This window comes from Dunckerocampus dactyliophorus, chromosome 10, assembly GCF_027744805.1.
Source record: "Dunckerocampus dactyliophorus isolate RoL2022-P2 chromosome 10, RoL_Ddac_1.1, whole genome shotgun sequence".
Taxonomy (NCBI): domain Eukaryota; kingdom Metazoa; phylum Chordata; class Actinopteri; order Syngnathiformes; family Syngnathidae; genus Dunckerocampus; species Dunckerocampus dactyliophorus.
Window position 1 is genome coordinate 19,656,091 of NC_072828.1, and position 21,119 is coordinate 19,677,209.

The window sequence follows — 21,119 nt, forward strand, 5'->3', positions numbered from 1 at the left end:
ACAAATTAGTCTCGGATTAGGGTAACTAGCGTGACGAGATTAAATTGTGTATGTTCTTCATTTCTATTTATATATTTTTATATTGTTTGCAAACCCAGGAAATAAGTATGTTGACACGCGAGAACAAAACACTTGACTTTATTATTTACAAAACAGTTGACTTTATTTTACCCAACTGTATGCAATAAAAGGGAATGATTTTGTTTCTTTATATTTTTGAATTATCTTATATTGGTGTATTAAGTATTGTTAAATTGTTTGCAAATAAGTGTGTTTATACATTTTCTTTGCCTAAAATCTTTCTCCTGTGCTTTATTCAGATTATAATCATGAACAGCACTTTAAAGGTAACAATCACTTTGGACTTTGTGGAGAACGTCTTGATTATTCTGGGACAGCCACAGCAGGCAATCCTCAGACAGCTTCTCCATGACAGTACAGAGCGCCAACCAATGGCAGGTGAGCCTCTTAACATCAACCGGTCATAGGCCCTCACCTGTGCGTCAGTTGCTAAATCCTTAATTTGCAACAGGGATCAGCGTAGACGATCTTCATATCCATTCCAGACTAGGCATGGGCTAGTTACCGGTTTCAAGGTATACCACGGTATGAAAAAGTCACGCTTTCAAACCCATTTAAGTTTTTCCGTCATACCGTCACGCGGTATGAGAGAAAGTGGAGGTCCAGCGCAGCCACCATGTGGAAATACTGTCCTGTCCTGTGGTGTTCCTTACAGTTGGAACTGGGCTTAAGCTGCGTTGCCAAAAGTCAAGCAAGTTAACTCGCCGCGGCTATATAACCGACATTAGCGTCCTCGACGAGACCACGTAGAGTTCTGCATCCCATAGCGCAGGGGTGCCCAAAGTTTTTCAACGGAGGGCCACATTCTGAAAAATGAAAGGATGCAAGGGCCACTTTGATATTTTGTAAACCAACACATTGAGATATGCGGAGAAGCTTCATGTAGCTCAAGACAAAAATGCATTTCAGCTCTGTAATACAGATGAAATGTTACTAAAAATGTTTTTTTTCTCATAATAATATGAGTTTATTCTTGTAAAATTGCGACTTTTGTTCTCCAATCGAGTATGACTTTTTTTCTGAATATTTTGACTTTATTCCTGTAAAATGACAGCTGTTGTTTCTGCATTTCTGCTGTTTTTCCCCCAACTATTTCATTTCAGCTTCCCTCTTGTACATTTTCTTCTCGTACTTACAACTTTTTAAAAACTAACGTATTTTTTTCTTTTTTTCAACATTGTTACTAAAATGATACTTTTTCTCGTTTTACAAGTTTATTGTCATAAAATTGGAACTTTTTTCTCATTAGAAAACTGTTTTTTTCTTTTAATATTTTGACTTTACTCTGGTAACATTTCTGCTGTTTTCCATTTCTGCTGTTGATTTTTAATTTTTTTGGTATATTTTCTTCTCCTGATATTTTGACTTTATTCCAATGTTATAAAATTTCCCCCAACCTAGGTTTCCGAAAATTATAACTTTATTCATTGTTTTTGACTTAAAAAAAAAACAAAAAAAACTCTTTCTTTAATATTTCAGCTTCATGCTACTAAAATGACATTTCCTGACATCCTCATACTATTTTATTCTTGTGAAATTTTGGCTTTTTTTCTTTGCTAGATTACAACTCTTCTCTTAAATTAATATTTTAACTTTCCCTTTTTTTTTTTTTTTTTTTTTTTTTAGTTTTCTTGTTAAATTACATTTTTAGACTGTGCTGCGCCCCGATAAAATCACAGCCGCGGGCCGCAAACGGCCCCCGGGCCACACTTTGGACACCCCTGCCATAGCGTGTGTATTTAGTGTGTATTTCACCCGGCTTTGCAGCTATCGAACGCACGTGTAAGCACATAACACCAATTAAGTACACCTTGGACATGTTAGGGTGAATATGGTAACCTAACAGGTCGTGAAAACGAGTGCTGACACTACATGTTGCAGCTGAAAACGTATGGTGAATGACAAAATACACTAATATGAAGTAAAGACATTGCACTTGTGAAAAATGCCTTCAAAAGGGATGGACATTTCGAAGATTTACTCCAGTTACAACAGGTTTCCGTGTAATACTTTTAGAAATTGTAGTGGACACACTGTCTTCCCTTTTTGGAAAGCATCTCTCTCTGTCGCCTGTTCTGCCCGTCAGGCAGCCGAGAGGGCAGGCAGCCTCACAGACTGCTTATTCAAAAGGACTTAAAAAGCCAACTGTGTGGAGAAATTAGAGTTTTTTCCCCCCCTAAATCATATGGAATTATAGTGCTGGATGCATATGGGGGAGCCAGTGGCAGGCACAAAAGCCCACAGGAAGCAGCTATTTCTGTGTGTTTTATTAACCCAACCAAGCAATTTAATTCTTTTGTTCGGTGGAGTTCTACTTCATTGATTAACAAAAGCAGGGATATATTTTTTTTCAGCCCCTTTTGAAAAGCCTGAAATGTCAAGCCTTTTAAAGGAGATTATTCTGCCTGTGTGCAATGAATAGAGCCCAGAGTAACCTTTTGTCTACAATTAAATATTCCAGCATAAATATAAAAGGAAATCAGAGATGGGGAAGATTGAGTCAGGAGAGATTGGAGAGGTAGATCCTCTGCCAGATAGTGGCAACAGCCTGGCTCTAATTAGATATGCCAGGCAGGCTGTGAGCAGTCACTCTCCACAGCACACCGAGCAAGGAAGACAGCCTGAGAGAGGACAGAGGAAACCTATCTGCTCATCTGTCTGTCCAGCGTCTTCCTCTGGGCATCCACAAGGTATTTCCAGAGACTTTGTTTTGTTTTGTTTTCTGCCGTTGTTTGTTTCCCGAGCATTTTTTCCCCGCCGGGGAGGGACAGTCTAAAAGGCAATGCCTTCTGGGAACTGCATAAACAGAGACGCATGAAAAGTTGCGCGACTGTTTATGATTCAGAGGACTGCTTAGGTATGACAATGCGTTACTTCGGGGACAATTTCTCCTGCTCATGGGACTCCACTGGGAGGATGTTCAGTTTTGATCCATGCTGTGACTCCTTTTGATTGTTTGTGAGATGCAATGTGGTTTTGCAGTATTACTTACTACTTACTTCCCATCCAAGTGAGAAGTGATCTTTGCACTGACGTTAACGCCGGTATCATGATTTTTAATGAAGAATTTGAGAAGTTTTGTAACTCGTTGATCAGAAGTTACTTGAGACCAAGTGGAGTTTAGTTTGAGTTTGTTGGGATGTGGCTGGTGGTGCTGGAACTTCTTAGGATTATTCTCCTGACCAATCATCTTTGCTGAGAATTAATGAGAAGGTTGCGTTCCTCCAATAGGGGAAACGCTTGTGAGTTCACTCACTCACATTTGCGAGAAAATGACTTCAAGTTCACTTTTTTTAAAATTGTTTAGCGGTTCTTTCCTTATTTTCCCAACTTAATAAGGCATTTGTCTTACAAGTTTCAGTCGTCTTTTCACGCCAGAAAATATCTGTCCCTTTTTAAGATGTGACTCTTGTTTAAGATTTGTCTGGCTTAATGAGGTGTGTCGTCTGCCTTCTGCAAACAAATGTCTTTAAATACCTCCACACAATCTGTACTACAAGCAGCCACTCTTTGTTGAAAGCCTATGAATGAATAGTGTGAGTGAAAATAGAACAGAACGGTTTCACTCTTTTGTGGTGCGAAACGACAGTTGTTAAGACACAGGTGGAGCCACGCGGCTTGTCCTTGAGTCGCTATTTTGACGACTTTGGACTCAACTTGGCAATATCATCAAAGACTTGCAACTCCACTTGGACTTTGACACAAATGACTCGGGACCTCGACTCTGACTTTAGTCTGATGACTTGAAAATACTTCAGATCTTCAGAGTGTGTTGAGTAAAATGTGTCCCCATTCAAAGTATTCAACTAATCTGATTGTCTTTTATGTCATTTCTAGGAAGAAAACACATTTTCTCACAGAATCTGCCTCACTGGAAGTATCTATTAACATCCTGTCAGATTTAAGAACAAGCAACAAAGGCGGAGATTACGTTTTTGTGCACTGACCAAACACTGTTTTTCTGTGACTATTCTTGTCACACGGGTCTTTTTAAAGAAATAAGACAATTAACAATGAATTCATTGTATTTGTCAAATTTAAGAGTATAACTTCGTTAAAATAACATTTTATTTGGTAAACCACTAAACAGGGGCCTCACGGTTAGCATGTTGGCCAACATAGTAACAGTCTGGAGATCGGGAAGACCTGGGTTTGATTCTGCCTTGGGCATTTCTGTGTGGAGTTTGCATGTTCTCCCCGTGTGTGCGTGGGTTTTCTTCAGGTACTCCGGTACTCATGCATGTTAGGTTAATTGGTGACTCTAAATTGTCCATAGGTATGAATGTGAGTGTGATTGGTTGTTTGTCTATATGTGTTCTGCGATTGGCTGGCGACCAGTCCAGGGTGTACCCCGCCTGTCGCCCGAAGTCAGCTGGGATAGACTCCAGCATACCCCCGGTATAGAAAATGGATGGTTGGAAACTACTAAACAGTGCTTATGACTTGAAAGGACTTGACTCGACCTGTCGTGCATTGACTTGAGCCTCGACTTGGACTTGCACATCTTTACTTTAGACTTGGTTCGATGCTTGAGATGAAAGACTTGAGACTTACTCGATACTTGCAAAACTGACTTTCTCCCACCTCTGGTGAGTCCCAAACAGTTGGTGTTGTCATATTGAGGTGATGGCTAGTAATCCGAATGAGCTTTTCAGAATAAAACCGGTCAAATCAATAAAAACATCTCAGACTTATTCAACAGGTATGTGTTAGTACAGTAGATATACTAGTATCTCACAAAAGTGAGTCCACCCCTCACATTTCTGTAGCCATTTTATATTTATTTTCTCAAAGGACAATACTGTAGAAACGAAGCTTGATATACTGCGAGGTGTCAGTGTACAGCTTGTACAGCAGTATAGATTATCTTTTCACTGAATACGACTAAACAACTCTTATCGTCTAAATAGCTGGAAACACAAATGAGTCCCAGGATAATTATGCCTTGCCTATGGACAAGCATCATTGTGTTAGCATCGTGGTCTGCGGCTGCATGAGTGCTGCTGACACTGAAGAAAGTCAACTGAATGCCTTTTATTGTCAATGCAAAGAAGTATATTTGCCGTGCAGATTGAAAGTGTTCTTGAACACAGACATAAAAGCAAGAAATTAGACCACGGACTTTTATAATAAATAGTATAAAACAGAGGATTTGAATATTTAATCACATTTGTGGTATAAAGTTGTTTAAGTTTGTTTGTGCTTTCAAACGTTTGTATCCCCTGCAAGTGGGAAGGAGACAGAAAAGTTTGCAGCCCGGTTTGTGAGTTTGTGGGGCGGCATGGCTCAGGTGGTAGAGCGGTCGTCTCCCAACATGAAAGATACTAGTTCGATCCTCAGCCCCCCCGTGACCATGTCAGTGTCCTTGGGCACAGCTGATGAACAGCTTATTCGGTACTCACATTTCAAGTTGATAGCATTGCTTATCGAGGCTATATATTGAAATGTGAGGGCTGCTGTTATCTTCATTGCCTCGTTATCAACAGTCTCATTATCTTCATGCGCTGCTTACAATACAGTCCAAGTATGTTAGACTTCTATGCACTTTTATGTGTTGCCGTGACAGTGTAATCTGACCAGGGCCTTCAGAATCAGGAGTGCAGGCGTACAGCAACATCAGCATTTATTTGTCCTCTGATTGGTTGATGCCTGACAGCCAATGCCTCCCACTCAAAGCTACCAGTGCGCTTGAATGCATCATCACATGAACAGCGACACGCGATAAATGATCCCGTTCTGACACCAAAAAGTTCGACAGACACCGTGTTGTTCATCATTCCATGTGCGTGCGTTACATGAACGTATAATATAATGCTGATAAACATCCAATATCCAAACCATCTCAATTCAAAGGTCCTGTCTGTCTGCTGGAGCACCGGCCTTTAGACTCAAACCCATCCAATGACCCCTCTTTCAGCCAGTGCATCATCATCTTAATTCTAATTCTAATCTGTCAATTCCAGAATAAGCACTTGAAGAGGTGAACACCCCTTCTCTTTATTGGGTCTCTTCTCAGTGGAAAAATGGAAAAATGGCTGAACTAACACATGGGGCCATGCATGCACGCCAACAATAGTGTCACACATACATAATCCTGTCACCCCTAGCAGACTATGGCCTCCCAGTGCACTTTATCAGACCTTTGGGAGGGGGGAATTGGAGTGGTCTGTGGTAATGACTGCAGGTCTCGGGGTTGCAACCCTGTTATGATGACTAAACTCTGAGGTCAAATGCTTAAATGGCAGTCTGCTGTGCCTGCTGATGATGCTTGATAACGGCAGATGAAAAAGCCTTTTGCTTTTGTCATGTGAACGTTTTAATTCCATATCTCAAGGCAAACCAAAATTGTTTTTGCTCAATTTGCATTTCCGAGAGCAGGAATCAAATCCAAACATGAAGATGAATAGACCACATCAGCCAGGTTATGTAATGTAACTTTAAATCAGAAAACCCCAGACTCGTACTTACAAAACGTTAAAAAAAGCAATTTCCCGCGTTAATACGCCAACAGCCGCAGCAAAATAAAGACGACCCAGTCAAAAGTGCCCGCGAATCGGCACGGTGACACATCACAGCTGAAAGCTCAAGCCGGTGGACCGACATGCGTAGAAGTCAGCAACCAAGGTGTAACATTATATTATTAGCAACAGAAACTAACACGTGCCATGATCCAACTCATTCATGCATTCAGAGGGTAGGCTGGGCTTGCAGACTAAATGACTTGCAGACTTTAAATGGACAAATATTAATATTTATTTGATAGTATGATTATTTTGCCTCACCGGCCTCCCCTGACTGCACGTCACTGCGAAACGGCACAGCAGAGCTTTGCTTTTCAACTGACATGAAAGTAGATCTTGATTTAGAAAAGGTTGGTGATCACAGGGCTACAAGTTCTGAAAGATTAGTTTGACGTTTCAAATAACTTTTAGCGCTCTCAACTTAAGGAATCTACAAGACTGCTCCATGCGAACTGAAGAGTTTACCAAGGATTTTCCACTTCGGTTGAGAACATAAACATAAATCATCGAACCAGGTGTCATTACAGAATTAAGAGTCAGCTGGGAGAGGGAAAAATAATGCAATGTACTTTCTAAGTTCTCTGTTGGCTTCATCAAGCAGTACTGTAACAGCCTAATATTGACAACACAAAGGCGAGAAGTATTGTTTAGAACAGGGGTCTAAACAGCCCCCCCCCCCCCCCGGTCTTACGGCGTAAGATATTAGCGTTATTGTGAACCATGTATTGTGAATTGTGTCGTATCGTGAGGTACCCTGAGATTCTCAGCCCTACTCCCAATACTTCAAGCGGCCCAGCCTCAACCAGATTCTACCTTCACTGGCCCCCAGTGAAATTGAGTTTGAGACCCCTGGTTTAGAATATGTTGACTTTTTTGGGGGGGGGGGTTTAGATGCAAAAACTGCACAACCAATTTCCATGTTTCCAAATTTTGTGGAGTGGTGGAACATGTGCCAAGCAATAACCTTTTGTTAAAAAGGTTTATATGTATTTGGGGATCCCAATATTGCTCAAATGAAGTGGATAACCAAACATGGGACATTGAAAGGCCATTATGATCTGGGGTGCTTTTTCCATCAATGGAACAATTGAACTTCAGATCGTGCAGGGGCGTCAAACGGCTGCTGGCTATGCAGAGATGTTGCAGGGGGCATCCCTCATGACTGAAGACCCTCGTCTGTGTTGTAATGACTGGCTTTTCCAACAGGACAACGCTCCAGTTCACAATGCTTTCCACAAACAACTTCTTCCAAAGGAATAACGTCACTCTTTTGGACCACCCTGCGTGTTCCCCTGATCTAAATCCAATTTAGAACATTTGGGGATGGAGGGCAAGGGAAGTTCCAGACAGTGGAAGCCATCCGTGAAGCCATCTTCACCACCTTGAGCAACATTCCTATGAGCCTCTTGGAAACACTGGCATCATGCAAGCCCAAACCAATTTTTGTGGTGATGAACAAGACTGGCTTAGATACACATTACCGAGTCCTTTTTTGAACATTTTAGTTCTATTTTGTGGGGTTTCAGTTTTTTTTTAGCTATGGTGTTTATATGCTATAAATTGCTTACTCTGTTTTTTTTGTTGTCTCACTCTCATTTCTTCTTTGCTCAACAATTCAGAAAAAAAAACAACATTGAAAGATAATTTTAACATTTTCAAGGATTATCAAAGGATGCCTCTATAATTTTGTATTTATTTAGATTTTTGTGTAATTCATTTCCAGGTACAAGTAGTCCACCATCTGTTGTTGGCAGACAATATTTTACAGCCTGCCAGGGCACACCTATAAATCTGGCATAACGCTGATTTTTTGCTTTCTCCAAAGAGGACTGCTAGCCTGGCAAAAAGGAAACAAGAATTATTTAATCAAACAGCTCCCCCGCTATATCCAGATTTGACATTGGCTGCATAAAGCTGGTTGCATAATCCTTTTATCAAATCCTGTGATGGAATACTGAAAATACCCAGACTGAGAGAAATATTATTAAGGTCACTTCTATCTCTAGTTTACTTTCTTTTAAAGAAAAAAAAAACACCCTACTTTCCAATTTTTTATCTGGAGAAAATAATGACTTCTTGTCTGTATTTTGAGACCTGCTGAGTTATGGATGTTCACTGACCACTGAGGGAATATCTGTCCTCATCAGTCATGACCAATTTTTTTTTTTTTAAAGCGGCATGTGTGAGAAATGGTGTTCATTCCACGCCGTTTGGGAATATGTAGTGTCTCAATAGGTCGATATGAAGACTATGAAAAGCCCTCTGTCCTGTCAGCATTTTCTAGCTTTATAACTCTCGTCACATTAATGTGTGGGTATGAGTGTCGAGGGATACGATATGTGTGCAGCAAAACATGTTACTGAATTAAAAATACATCCTCAAGATCAGAAACAAACATATATTCTAGAGCAGTGGTCCCCAACCTTCTTTGACCCACGGACCGACTTGTGTTCCCACAAATCTCCCGCGGACCGGGCAGGGGGTTCTTATATTATCGCGATCTAATTTCTCTTATTTATTGTGTATTGTGTAAAACTAAGACATGAATAACATCAAATTAAAAGCACAAAATGAATGCCGACCCACCATCCACCAGTTCAAGTTCCAGCCAGGTTTTTCCAGAGAGATTATTACATCACTGTTTGACGTGTGTGGTAAAAGGCAGTGTGCTAGCATGAATTAACTTGAGACAAATGTGCACATTAGCACTCAATAAGTCATCAAAACTTACCTTTATGTGTTCCCACATAGTATCAGCATTTGAGACCAAATATGAGGTGAAAGAAAAATGGTAAAAATACAGTAGTAGTCTATCTGTGCGGCATGAGATAAAGTTAGCACACGCACAATGGACATGCGTCAAGTGAGACGGATGTAACAGAGAGAATCCGGCTACTTTTCAAAATAAAACATAAAAAATGAAATAATGGAAATTATTTTTTCTCTCTGTGCGGCCCGGTACCAAATGACCCGCGGCCCGGGGTTTGGGGACCACTGTCCTAGAGGTCTATATCCTTGAGAGAAAAAAAACAACATACCTTTCAGTATGTTGCAGTTCATCTGCAGTTTTGGATAAACAACCGAATCTCTGCATTCAGGGCTGGGAGACTATTGGACAGTTGTGATTGAGCCTTATGACCTCAACCTATATTTCCATTTCGTACATGTCAGTATTTAGGCTCCAGCATACCCCCGCGACCCTAATGAGGGGAAGCGGCATAGAAAATGGATGGATGGATGGATGTCAGTATATTGAAGGTTCTGTTATTTTATTCCTTTATTTTTATTCAACCCAATCCAAATAAAGCAGAACGTAATTTAATTGGATGATTTTTAACTGATCTTTTGACCAACATGACTTCAATGACGAAATGTCACAAAAATCAGTCATGTCGTGTCCTCCACTGACATCCAAGCCTTTATTTACAACTATGGAATTCAGCTGTGGTTGATGATTGTCATGAATATCATTATCATCCTTTAGTGGTGAGTACCTTTACATTTTATACACTAAATGCATTTAGTAAGTGTGTGAGGAACACAGTATTTACTGCTTAAACCGGGATTGTCTCGTGAGAGAACAATGGCAATTGAAGAGAGAAGGGGGGGGTTCTGGCGCTGAAGCAGCTGCGCAACAGTCACTTTTCTTGCGAATGCGGATCCAACATTGGAAGAGAACACTGGAGGTGGGGTATGTGTGTGGGTGTGTGTGCATGTGTGTGGGTTACAAACACAGTGGGGGGTGGTGCATTTGGTACCCAGGCCTTCAGTGGGGACAGAATTTGTATGATTTTTAACATTATTAGAGCTCTCTAGACGTGAAATAACACCCCTATAGTCACCTTTACATTCATATTACCTAGTATAGTAGATATAATCAGAGAAAATAAGCAATTTAAGACATATATAAGACATGCTTGTGTGTGTTTCAATAAATGTCTTCTGGATGTGTGGACAGGAAGTGACGTCAAGGATTCAACAAGTTGCCCTTGTTATGATGATGACGACTATTATTATTGTTATTATTATTATTATTATGTTATTATTGTGCCTGTTGTAAGATAAATAATTATCAAATAATCAAAGCCTGTCGTTGGCGATATCGTTTGGTGCATGTTACTAGTGACCATCATTTAGAACATTTTTATGCTTGAAAATGCTTAATTTAGGACAATAATACATAACATTTGTTATATATTATTGTGTCTTAATTTTGGACTAATAATAGGTCATAGTCAAACATGACACAGCAATCAGGGGACGACTGTATCTGAAAACATGAGAAAAACATAGAACCGTTAAATAAAATACATCTACTTACCAGAAAGGTAACATAAGGCTTGTCCAACAGTTTTTTTGCTCTGACCAACCAATCACAGGACGGAAAAATGCTGACGTTATTGTAGGCCAGCTCGCTGGCTCGCTGAGGCGAATCTGAAATGTTAAGAAAATGTTAAAAGAGACAAAACCATTGCTAATAGTGTGTAAGTGACAGGGGCCAGCACTCCTGATTCTGAAGGCCCTGGGCAGATTGCATTGACATGGCTACACATAGAAGATGAAATTATTGTAGAATGATTTTTTTTGTGAACTGCAATTGCACTAAGAAGAGGTCAGCTTGACCTGAGGTTGTATAACTGTTGCTCTTACATAACATGTTTTGGTACATTTCTGTAGCGTAAAGTGAAGTGTGAAGATTGGACATAAAAATCCGACATACATATACACGTACTGGAAGCAGTGTAGCCAAGAGACACACTACAAAATAAAGATAATAGACTGTTGGAATAAATTCATACAATTTCGTGGAACAAACACCACAATTGAAGTTGTAAATGTAAGTCAGCGATTCTGATTGTGTTCAGGACAGCAGAGAAGGCAGGTACAAGGTACAAACGAATTACGTCCATTACATAAAACAACACTACATCTCATTTATCACATTTACTTTAACTGGGTTTAGTTTCAAGTGTGAGTGCACGAGCATCGCAGTCTGTATGTCGTCGTACGTCTGTAAGCATGACCATTCCAAGCGACGACGGTACAAATTGCGTTCCACCATTCAACATTAACGTTAGTGTTGTACGTGCTTAACAAAGCAGCAACATTCAATCCTCCTGGAGGCTTTTGTCGTGCACCACATATTTACATCCCACTGCAGGCTACAATCCCATTCAAAGTAAGCGACCTTGTAACCTATCCGATGGCCAAGGGTCATCACACTGAAGGAAAGATACAGCCTTCTACATACTCTGGTCAGTGCAGCGAGGATGAAGTTGTGCCCATTAGTGGCCTTGCAAGGTATTTTTCTATCGAGTTGACTTGTTTGTGTTTGTGTGAGTGTATGTGTGTTAGATGGTCTGGTAATGGGATAACAAGTCGTAGTTCATGATGTGCAAGCCATTCTGTTGCAGCTTGTGTCAACAGCGCTATAATTATCCTCCTGAGGAAACAAGTGTGGATTGAGTGGACCGACGTGAAGAATACACTGCGAGGAAAGTGAATGATGGAGGCCAGTGGCTCCCAAACCTTCCACGGTCTCGTACCCCTTCAGACATTTGACTTGAAGCCATGTACCCCACTGCAAACATATACCTTTTTTAATCTTCATGAACATTTGTAGTTAATTGAACACGATTAATTAATTAATTTCATAGAAAGTTACGAAATCTGGTCCAAAAATGTGTATTTTACATGGTCAAATTTTGATAAAAGTTTGACATGACCACTAATAAATTGGTCAAATAAAGTATTTAAGATTTTGGAATCCTTCCGTTTGAATGAGTTGAACTCTGGAGCTTAACTTTAGTCCACTGGCAATTGCTATGATTTAAGTCTGAACATTAATTTGATACCCAATTGAAAGGGAAGGTTTAACAAACATGATAAAGCAGCATGCAAAGCACAAAAATATAAACAGCCAATGATAACACCTCATTTTCAGTGGAATCCCCACTCTCTTCCATACTGTAACTCTCACAGAGCAATGAAGGACTTCATGCTCCGTCCACTTCGTTCTTTCTGCTCTGACTGTGCGCTATGCACTGTGAGGCGTTCAGGCGCAGTTGTAATTGTGAGTGTTTGGCGCTAATTGTTTTTCGCTGTTGTTCACGTACCCCGGTGATAATTCTACCTCACTTTGGGAACCTAGGCTTTAGGCTTTGGCTTGTTTTTGTATTATATAAATTTAGTATATAAATATGAGACCTAATTGTGTTGGAATGTGACCAGGGCAGGTGGTTGTTGTTGTTGTTGTTGTTGTTGTTGTTGTTGTTCGGGCACAATCAACATGTCCTATAGGTCGTTTGGGTCATCAAGGTGTGTGACTCGGAGTTGCACGGACAAGAAGATTAAGAATGCTATTCTTTTTCATAGTTCCTCATGTCAGTTGTGTAAGATAGCTGCCAAACCAATCATTTTGTCAAGTTCCTTTTTTTTTTTTAAGCAGAGTGACTGAAGAATCTTTGAATTGCCACATGTATAAAGACAGCCCATATAAAGCCTTTCACAGCACTGAATGAACATGCCATCTGTGGGGCTTTCTTATTTCCCCTTCTCTTTTCTTCTCCTTCTTTTTCAAGCCTTGTAATCAAATTTGAGCAAAATCAAATGGCGGGAGGATAGAAGGAGAGCAGTAGGGGGGTGGAGGGTTCAATGAAAGTACCTTTTGTTGGTCTGAAACGAGCAAGTAATTTACAAAATGCCCTCCTTTTGTGCAGAGGGCTAAAGGAAGAAAGAAATCAGTAGCTTTTAGAAGCTAGGCCTTGCGCTGCGACGGGCAAGATAATGAAAGCCGTCTTGTGTTTGTGGGATAGAAAGCATCTCAAAGGCTGACTGGGCCCAGGCTCAGGGTTAGCTCAGCTTCAGAAAAAACATAAAACACAACAGTCTTGCACACATACAGAGGAGTCATGTGGACTCCTGTGGACTCCTCTGTGCCGGCGTGTATGTATGTGTGTCTTTTTGTGTTTGGCAAAGAGCGGCAAAACAGGATAGCTGTGCCTGGCGACTCTTGGCTGAGACACGGCGAAGAACAGTCACAGTTGTGGATGCTGGAGAAGGAGGAGGCAAGGGGAGCTGCTGATCTCTTCTTACCTGTTGTGCCGTTGCAGGTGCATCTGGTTGGCCCTGCTCTGGGGTGCAACGCTTCCACGTAGGAGTCTGAAGGAGAGATGAAGATGCAGGGATCATTGTACTGGAGGATTAAGAGGGGCGGGAGCGAAGATTTGTTCAACTATTTTCTTCAACGGCTCTTGTGCATGTCTTGGAGTGGAGCACTTGACTACTGAAGGACAACCGGTGTTTGCCTGCATGGATTATAACTCCGACTTGAGCGACCCCTGGAGTGCCTGCTGTCAAGGATTTTTATAGGTCAGACCATTTATAATTAGCATAATTTTTGCCTCACAATAACATACAAGTTAATTTGGACCAAGCACTATTGTATATTAGTGGAAGTGCTTCCTGAGATTGTGATTAGTATTATCCTTTAAATGTGTACTGTGTGTACCTGGCCTACAGATACTTTCCTCCTTTTTTGGATGTACATTACTATTACTATCACTATTACTTGTATGAGTACTATTATTATTTTTTAAACATGTTTGTTCCCCTGTTCCTTCCAACTCTTACTGTTTCTAAGTCAGTTAGTGCATTTGTTTTACCTTTCCGATGTCACTTTTTGCTCGGTTCTTTCTCCGTGAGGCATCACGATGCTGTATGTGGTTAGCATGACTGCCTCTCAGCTAGGAGGTTCTGGTTCAAATCTGGCTCTGTGTGCAGCGTTTGCATGTTGTCGCTACACTTGCGTCCAACGACATGTTAGGTAATATGGAGACTGTCCATAGGTTTGAATGTGATGGTTGTCTGTCCACAGTGTCTGTGCCCAGTGATTGACTGGCGACCAGATCAGGGTGTACCCCGCCTCTCACCCCAAAGTAAGCTAGAATAGGATCATGAACATGAAGTTTGTTGTCTTTTATGTGTGTGTATAAATATGTGTATTGAGAGCTTTAATATTATTATATTCTGAGTGTTTGATATGAGTGTAGTCCCTCATACTTATTTCAGATTATTTTATGTATTTCAAAAATGTGTTTATGCCCTGTGTTTGGCCGGCGGGCAGTCCAGGGTGTACCCCGCCTGTCACCCAAAGTCAGCTGGGATAGGCTCCAGCATACCCCCGCGACCCTAGTGAGGACAAGCGGCATGAATGACTGAATTAATGAAAAATGCATATATTCCTGGAAGTTAAGTGATCTTGTTTGCTAGTTTTGCCCGGTATGATGTGGGGACCTGAATCTGTATTATTTCAATTTGATATGGTACACAGCGGCTCCACGATGGCCTTGTGGTCAGCATGTTGGCCTCACAGTCAGGAGATCAAGTGTTTGAGCATCTCTGTGTGGAGGTTTGCATGTCCTCCTTGTGTGTTTGTTTTTCTGGGTACTCTGGCTTCCTCCCACATTCCAAAAATATGCATGTTAGGTTAATTGGAGACACGCAGACGGAACCACGTGACAGTCTGTCGTCTTCTGCTTCCCAAGGCTCGTCTAGACTTGCGACAAAGTGGAATTACTTCTGTGAGTCATTTTGGGAGTATAAGACAAGAAAACACCAGGAGAATGTTGACTGGGGTGAGTCATGTCACTCGAAATATTCCGATATTATGTTGACTTGGCGTCAAAGCTCACTTCTGGTCACGTGACGGCGACGGGTCGGTGATGCCAGATTGCTCTTCTGTATGGAACTGACGAGCCAGAGTTTTCAGATGTGCCCTTTTAAAAAAATAGTGTTTCAGGGCAACCAGAATGCAGTTTCCGTGTGGATGAGAGTCTGACGTGATAACACAGTAAATACTATGCCGTTTTGACCTGAAAACGTTTCCGTGTGCATATCCCCACACATGCCGACAGGTGTGAATGTGAGTGTGTGGTTATCCTGTGACTGGCTGGCGACCATCCATGGTGTTCCCTGACTCTTGCTCAAACTCTTGCTGTATGTGACGTAATCCCTGACAGGCTATCGTGTGGGCGGCTGTTGAAATTAGTTTTGCCAAAAAGCCTCAAAAAGCCAAAGAAAAAGCAAAACATATGCACGAGCTAATCCTCGGACGCTTGCCAAGTTGAAGTCTCGTAAAATCGGGGACGTCATGCAGAACGGCAGTTCAAATTCCCAAGTTCGTGCGACTTTAGAAGGCACGTTTTTTGGAAAATATTGGTTACATTTCAAAACTTAACAAACATTTCACCTCGGGTGTCTGTGTCATTCTGTTTTTGGAATAATTTTCATGCCGGATTTGGAACGTTTTTCCATTTGTATTTGTGTTTTTGGTTATTGTCTAATATAACAATTTTCTATCCTTACAGAGGAGGCATACTTTAAATGTATTATAATTATAAGGCATGAATTTGAATAAACTTCAAGTATCATTTGAGTATCTCATTGCCGGGCCAAGTGGCCTGGTTTTCGGCAATCAAAATAGGGTCACTCTACTCAACATTTACTGTTTACAATTTACCTCCAACTTTCATAATAGAAATCAATAGAAATACTCGAAATAATCCACAAAATCAGAACCCATGTCATAGCATAGCATGCTCATTCATGAGTAGGCGTGTCACGAGATCTTGCCAGATTAAAAACTGACAATATTTCTTGTTTAAGAGAAAAGCTTTCTCGCGGGCACAGGGAAGCCAGAAGCCTATCAGACTGTGAGCTACGTATGACGTCGCTACTGTGAATGATAATACACTTAATATGGATGTGGCAGGATTGGAACCACACCTTAAATGCTTTGCACACACCTCAGGTTTTCCTAGTGTCACTCGTTTTTGAGCGGGTGAGACGCGTGGCTACTTTTTTTCATCGGCGTTCAACAGCTGCCGCATTGTTTATGTCCAAACAAAAGCTGTAGTGACAGATTTGATCAAAGTCACTTAAGACTTGTCAGCTCAAAACACGATTGCTGCATAAGACGTCTATCAAAACGTGTGATACTGGCATCTATTTCGGAAATTCACTTCCTGGTTTGATACACTAAGCATCATGGGAACTGTAGTTCTTTTTTAGCGTAAACATAAAACAAATCTACTACAATCTATTTTGCACGTCTTTATTAGGGATGCTCCGATCAGGGTTTTATGCTGCCGATTCAGATACCGATCATCCAGGAGTGAAATTGGCTGATACTGGTCACATGGATTCAGTATACATTTTTCTATTTATTCATGATGAGTGCAATTTGGACAAGGGTGCCGTAAAAAAGGGAAAAGTCAGGACAATTCCAAGGTCCCTGACTGACAGGGAGGCTAAAGGGGGTTGGGGTTTTGGGGGGGATGATTTTTTTTCATCGGACCCAGAATTCCTGGCTGTACTCCTGCTATTAGCAATATGATATGAAAAAAGGAACCATAAAATCACCTTAAATTACACAAAAACATATTTTACTTACTTTTTCAGAACATATATCACTCGTGAAGCTTACAGAGGATGAGACGCCTTCTTTCAGGAGACTTTGGATGTGAGAGTACATTGGTGGGCTCTAGCAGGACTTCCAGGTGAATGAAACTCTGTGAACTCGGTGTCTTCCACCGCTAAGAAAGGCTGGTCATCTCGTCCGATGAATTAAATAATTTTTCGGGTTATTTGCTTAACCCTCTGACTGTCATGCACATATGAGTGAGTGTTGTCCACATGGCTGCGTTAGCTGCCGTTTGACTGATTACCACACCGAGAGCCTCGAAAACTCACCAAACTCAGTGAAGTGTTTGTTCTTCAAATGCCGTATTAGATCAATGCTTTTTAACTTGCACAGGCAGGTCAGTTCCACACAGCAGACGTGATTGTTTTTGTTTTGGCATTTTTGCACAACGTGAAGGAAAGTGGGAGGGAGGACGCTGCCCAAGACGTAAGTTAGGGGAAGACACTACACCGCACGCAAGGACGGCTGCGGCTGCAATAGTACTAGCCACAGGTGATTTGTCATTTGTGATCAGTGTTGAAAAGGCATTTATCGACATATGCCAGTCACGTGATTTTTCACAAAAATCAGCCAATACTGATCGGTGGCCGATCAACCGGATCATCCCCAGTCTTTACATAACGACACGTCAACATAAATGATTAGTAGTTGTAGCTACAACTGGCGTCATTATTGTAACTTTTCTCATTTTTAGTTTTTGTTTCAATTTGTGGAAAGAGGTTCAACCCTTAAAAAGCATCACGCTTAGGTCGTGCATGCAAAATGTGCCTTCCTTGTTTTGTGACTCAGTTAAATAAAAAAAGTTTTTTGTCCTTTCTTATATTTTGTTAAAATGTCGTCTTGTCTCGTTCTCGTGAAGCCAACGTCGTGTATCATCTTGTCTCGTGAGTGCATCGTGAATATCGTAAATACATATAGTTTTGACTGATTTGTTTATTTGTTGGTTAGTTAGCAGAATTAGGCAAGAAAAATTACACAACTGACTTCCTTGAAACTTTTTTGTAGCAAGAATCATCAAAAAAGTAACAAAAAAAAGTGCGGTTATTGTACATTTGGGACAGTGGCTAAACAGATCCAGCAGATTGAGCTGCACCTACAGGGTTAGCGTCGAACAGTACGGTTATGTTTCATTCATGCGTCTCAGGTGGATATTTTGATTCGGCCTTGGCAGAGGTTTGTGAACCATATGATGGCTGTTTTCATTGTTATTACTTTTCTGTTTGTTTTATTAGTGTGAAATATTAGTGCCATTATCATTCATTCAAACTCGGTTGAAGAATAGAATTTACAATGTCAAAGTATTGACCTTATAGGGCAAAATCATAGATTGACGCAGCAATGACGTGGGATGTGGGAATCAGAGCCGCCCCTCCCTACATGTACACGCGCTGTACGCAGGGCACCACGAGCCATGGGCGCCCCATTTTGCGTCCAAGTCAGACCATTACTCCAAAGCATGCGTCTAAATTCTATCAACTAAATTCGGGTTAAAGTCAAATAGCATAAAAATAACGTTTAATGTCGGGGGGGCCAAGCTTTTTCCAGTGAGGGCCACTTACTGAAAAATGAAAGGATGCAAGGGCCACGCTGATATTTTGTAAACCAACACAAAGATATGCTAAGAAGCTATGCTATGTAGCTCAAGAAAAAAAATGCATTTCAGCTTTCTACTGTTGGTGAAATGCTACTAAAAATGAAGTTTTTTTCATAATAATTTGAGTTTATTCTTGTCAAATTGCAACTTTTGTTCTTCATTCGACTGTGACTTTATTCCCGTAAAAATTACAGCAGTTTTTTTTCCATTTCTGCTGTTTTTTTTTAAAAATTTATTTCCCAGCTATTTCATTTCAGCTTTCCTCTTCTCAATTTTCTTCTCGTAATTATGACTTTATATCTTTTTTAAAAAAATAATGTATTTTTTCTTTATGTCAACATTGTTACAAAATTTTACTCAAATGTCAGCTATTTTCCATTTCTGCTGTTGTTGTTTTCTGGAATATTTCAACTCCGTGCTACTAAAATTTAATTTTTCCTCATACTAATACTTTTTTTCTTTGTTACAACTCTTCTCTTAATATTTTGACTTTTCCATTTTTGCTGATGCTGCTGTTTTTTCTTTTCTTGTTAAGTTACATTTTTCGACTGTGCTGCGAGCCGATGAAACCACAGCCCGTGCCGCACTTTGGACACCCCCCGGTTTAATGAGTCAGTTTGGCCATAGAGCTGCGTCAGCCTCAGCTGCTCACTGGGGGGGCCCAGTGTGATTTTTTTTTTTTCATGGGGCCCAGAATTCCTGGCGGTGCCCCTGTTCATGTAATGTCAACCGCTATTTGAGTCCCCAATTCATGTCTTTAAAGTTTCAGGTCAGCTAGAGCGGTGGTTCCCAAGCTTTTGACAGTCGCGTACCCCTTCAGACATTTGAGATATAGTAGCTATAATCAGAGAGATAAGCCATTAAAGACATAAACAGGACTCATGCTCATGTGTGTTTCAACAAATGGTTTCCTGACGTGTGGACAGAAGGTGACGTCTGGGATTGAGGGTTGAGTTTTAGCCACAACAGCACCCGGTGTTGCTATTATGGTTATGATGATGATGATTATTATTGTTGTTATTATTGTGCCTGTTGTGAGACAATTCAAACCTGCAATAATTGTTGTTGACAACAATCAAGGCGTGTGTGTGTTACTAGTGACACCTAGTGTCCACTGTAGACGACAGTTCATCAACTTCCTTTAATCCCTGAAATACCAATACAGTACAGTTCAAGCCTTAAACTGTACTGCATAGATATTTCAGTTCATTTAGTCATTTTTATGCCTGAAAATGTTTAATTTAAGCCAAGAAAACGTTAAAAAAATTGCTTACTATGCACATTTTTGACTAATAATAGGCAATAGCCAACCACGTAACAGCAGTCATTTACTAATTGAAAAAATGTTAAGAGTGAGGGTGTAATGTTCGAACCCCAGCGTTGCGAGGGACGACAGTGCTGCATTTTAAGCTCTGTGCCGACTTCCTTTTTGCACTTTTGTGTAACTTCGGAATAGCATTCTGACTGAAGACAGATTGTAGATGGCCTGTGTGTTGTTTGTCTCATTCACTCCGAAGATGTTCCACACCGCCGCCATATTTCTGTTTCAGTTTCTGTTTCTGTTTCATTTAAAATGGTTGGTTTGCTGGCACGGAACTGTCTAATCTTCAAATGTCAAAGTTTCATGCAAGATGCAGATGGAAAAAATCGTATCTAAAAATAGCTGCTAAAATAAAGTAGGCCATTCACTTCACATTCACTAGAAAAAGTAAAATATATTTATTTAAAACAAATTTTTAGTTATGCTTAAATCCTCAGCTAATAACCAAAGCACAAATTGAAGGAGTGCCTGGTTTAAGAGAAAATTGTAAAATGTCAGAACTTCAAAAAAGACTTTAAATTGAGCAGTAGTATTTTTTAGGTAGAAGACATAAGCATGTCCTTATTTTGTGCCAGGAACACCAACCTGCCAACTGCCTCAGGCTTAGCAACGGTCTGACTTCCTTGTACATTTGTGGTAAAGCTTGTCAGGCTAAATATTTGTGACTGCGAAGCTAGCTGGACATGGCGAGTCCATCGTTTTCAGCAGGTGTCATTACTAATTTTAGCCTGTTGAACACACAGTGCTGTGATAAAATATTGTACGGTAGTTGTAAACCTCTTCTCCTCGCTTGTTACAACACACTGATTTATGCTAGTAAAGGCAAAGCACCATCAGTTCCCTTTCATAACCGAGTGGAGACTAGAAAGTAATTGCTTCTTTTACAGAACAATGGTGGCAAGACGGGCTGTTCACACCTCACCTAGGATGTTGGCTCAAAATTAATCCAGCTGTTTGGCTTTCCTTTGGGCGTTATAGTTAGAAAAGCCAAAAGGCTGCGCTGTGGGATTTCTAGTGTTAGCATAACCCAGGTTGGGTCCGGTCCATTCTCAAAGCTCAATTCTAGCCTACTGTATCCATTCCCAAATCAGTTTTCATGTGCGTTTGGGATCATTGCCC

At 40.6% G+C, this 21,119-nt stretch overlaps 1 long non-coding RNA gene across 2 annotated transcripts in view; it reads left to right on the plus strand.

Moving 5' to 3' along the window:
• Positions 1–2,555: 2,555 nt before the first annotated feature.
• Positions 2,556–21,119, plus strand: part of LOC129188398 (uncharacterized) — a 222,253-nt gene continuing 203,689 nt past the window's right edge. The window contains exon 1 of one of the 2 annotated variants that reach the window (XR_008572615.1): positions 2,556–2,771. This is a non-coding gene — a long non-coding RNA (uncharacterized LOC129188398). The remainder of the gene's footprint in view (positions 2,772–21,119) is intronic. The other variant, XR_008572616.1, reaches the window with a different exon arrangement.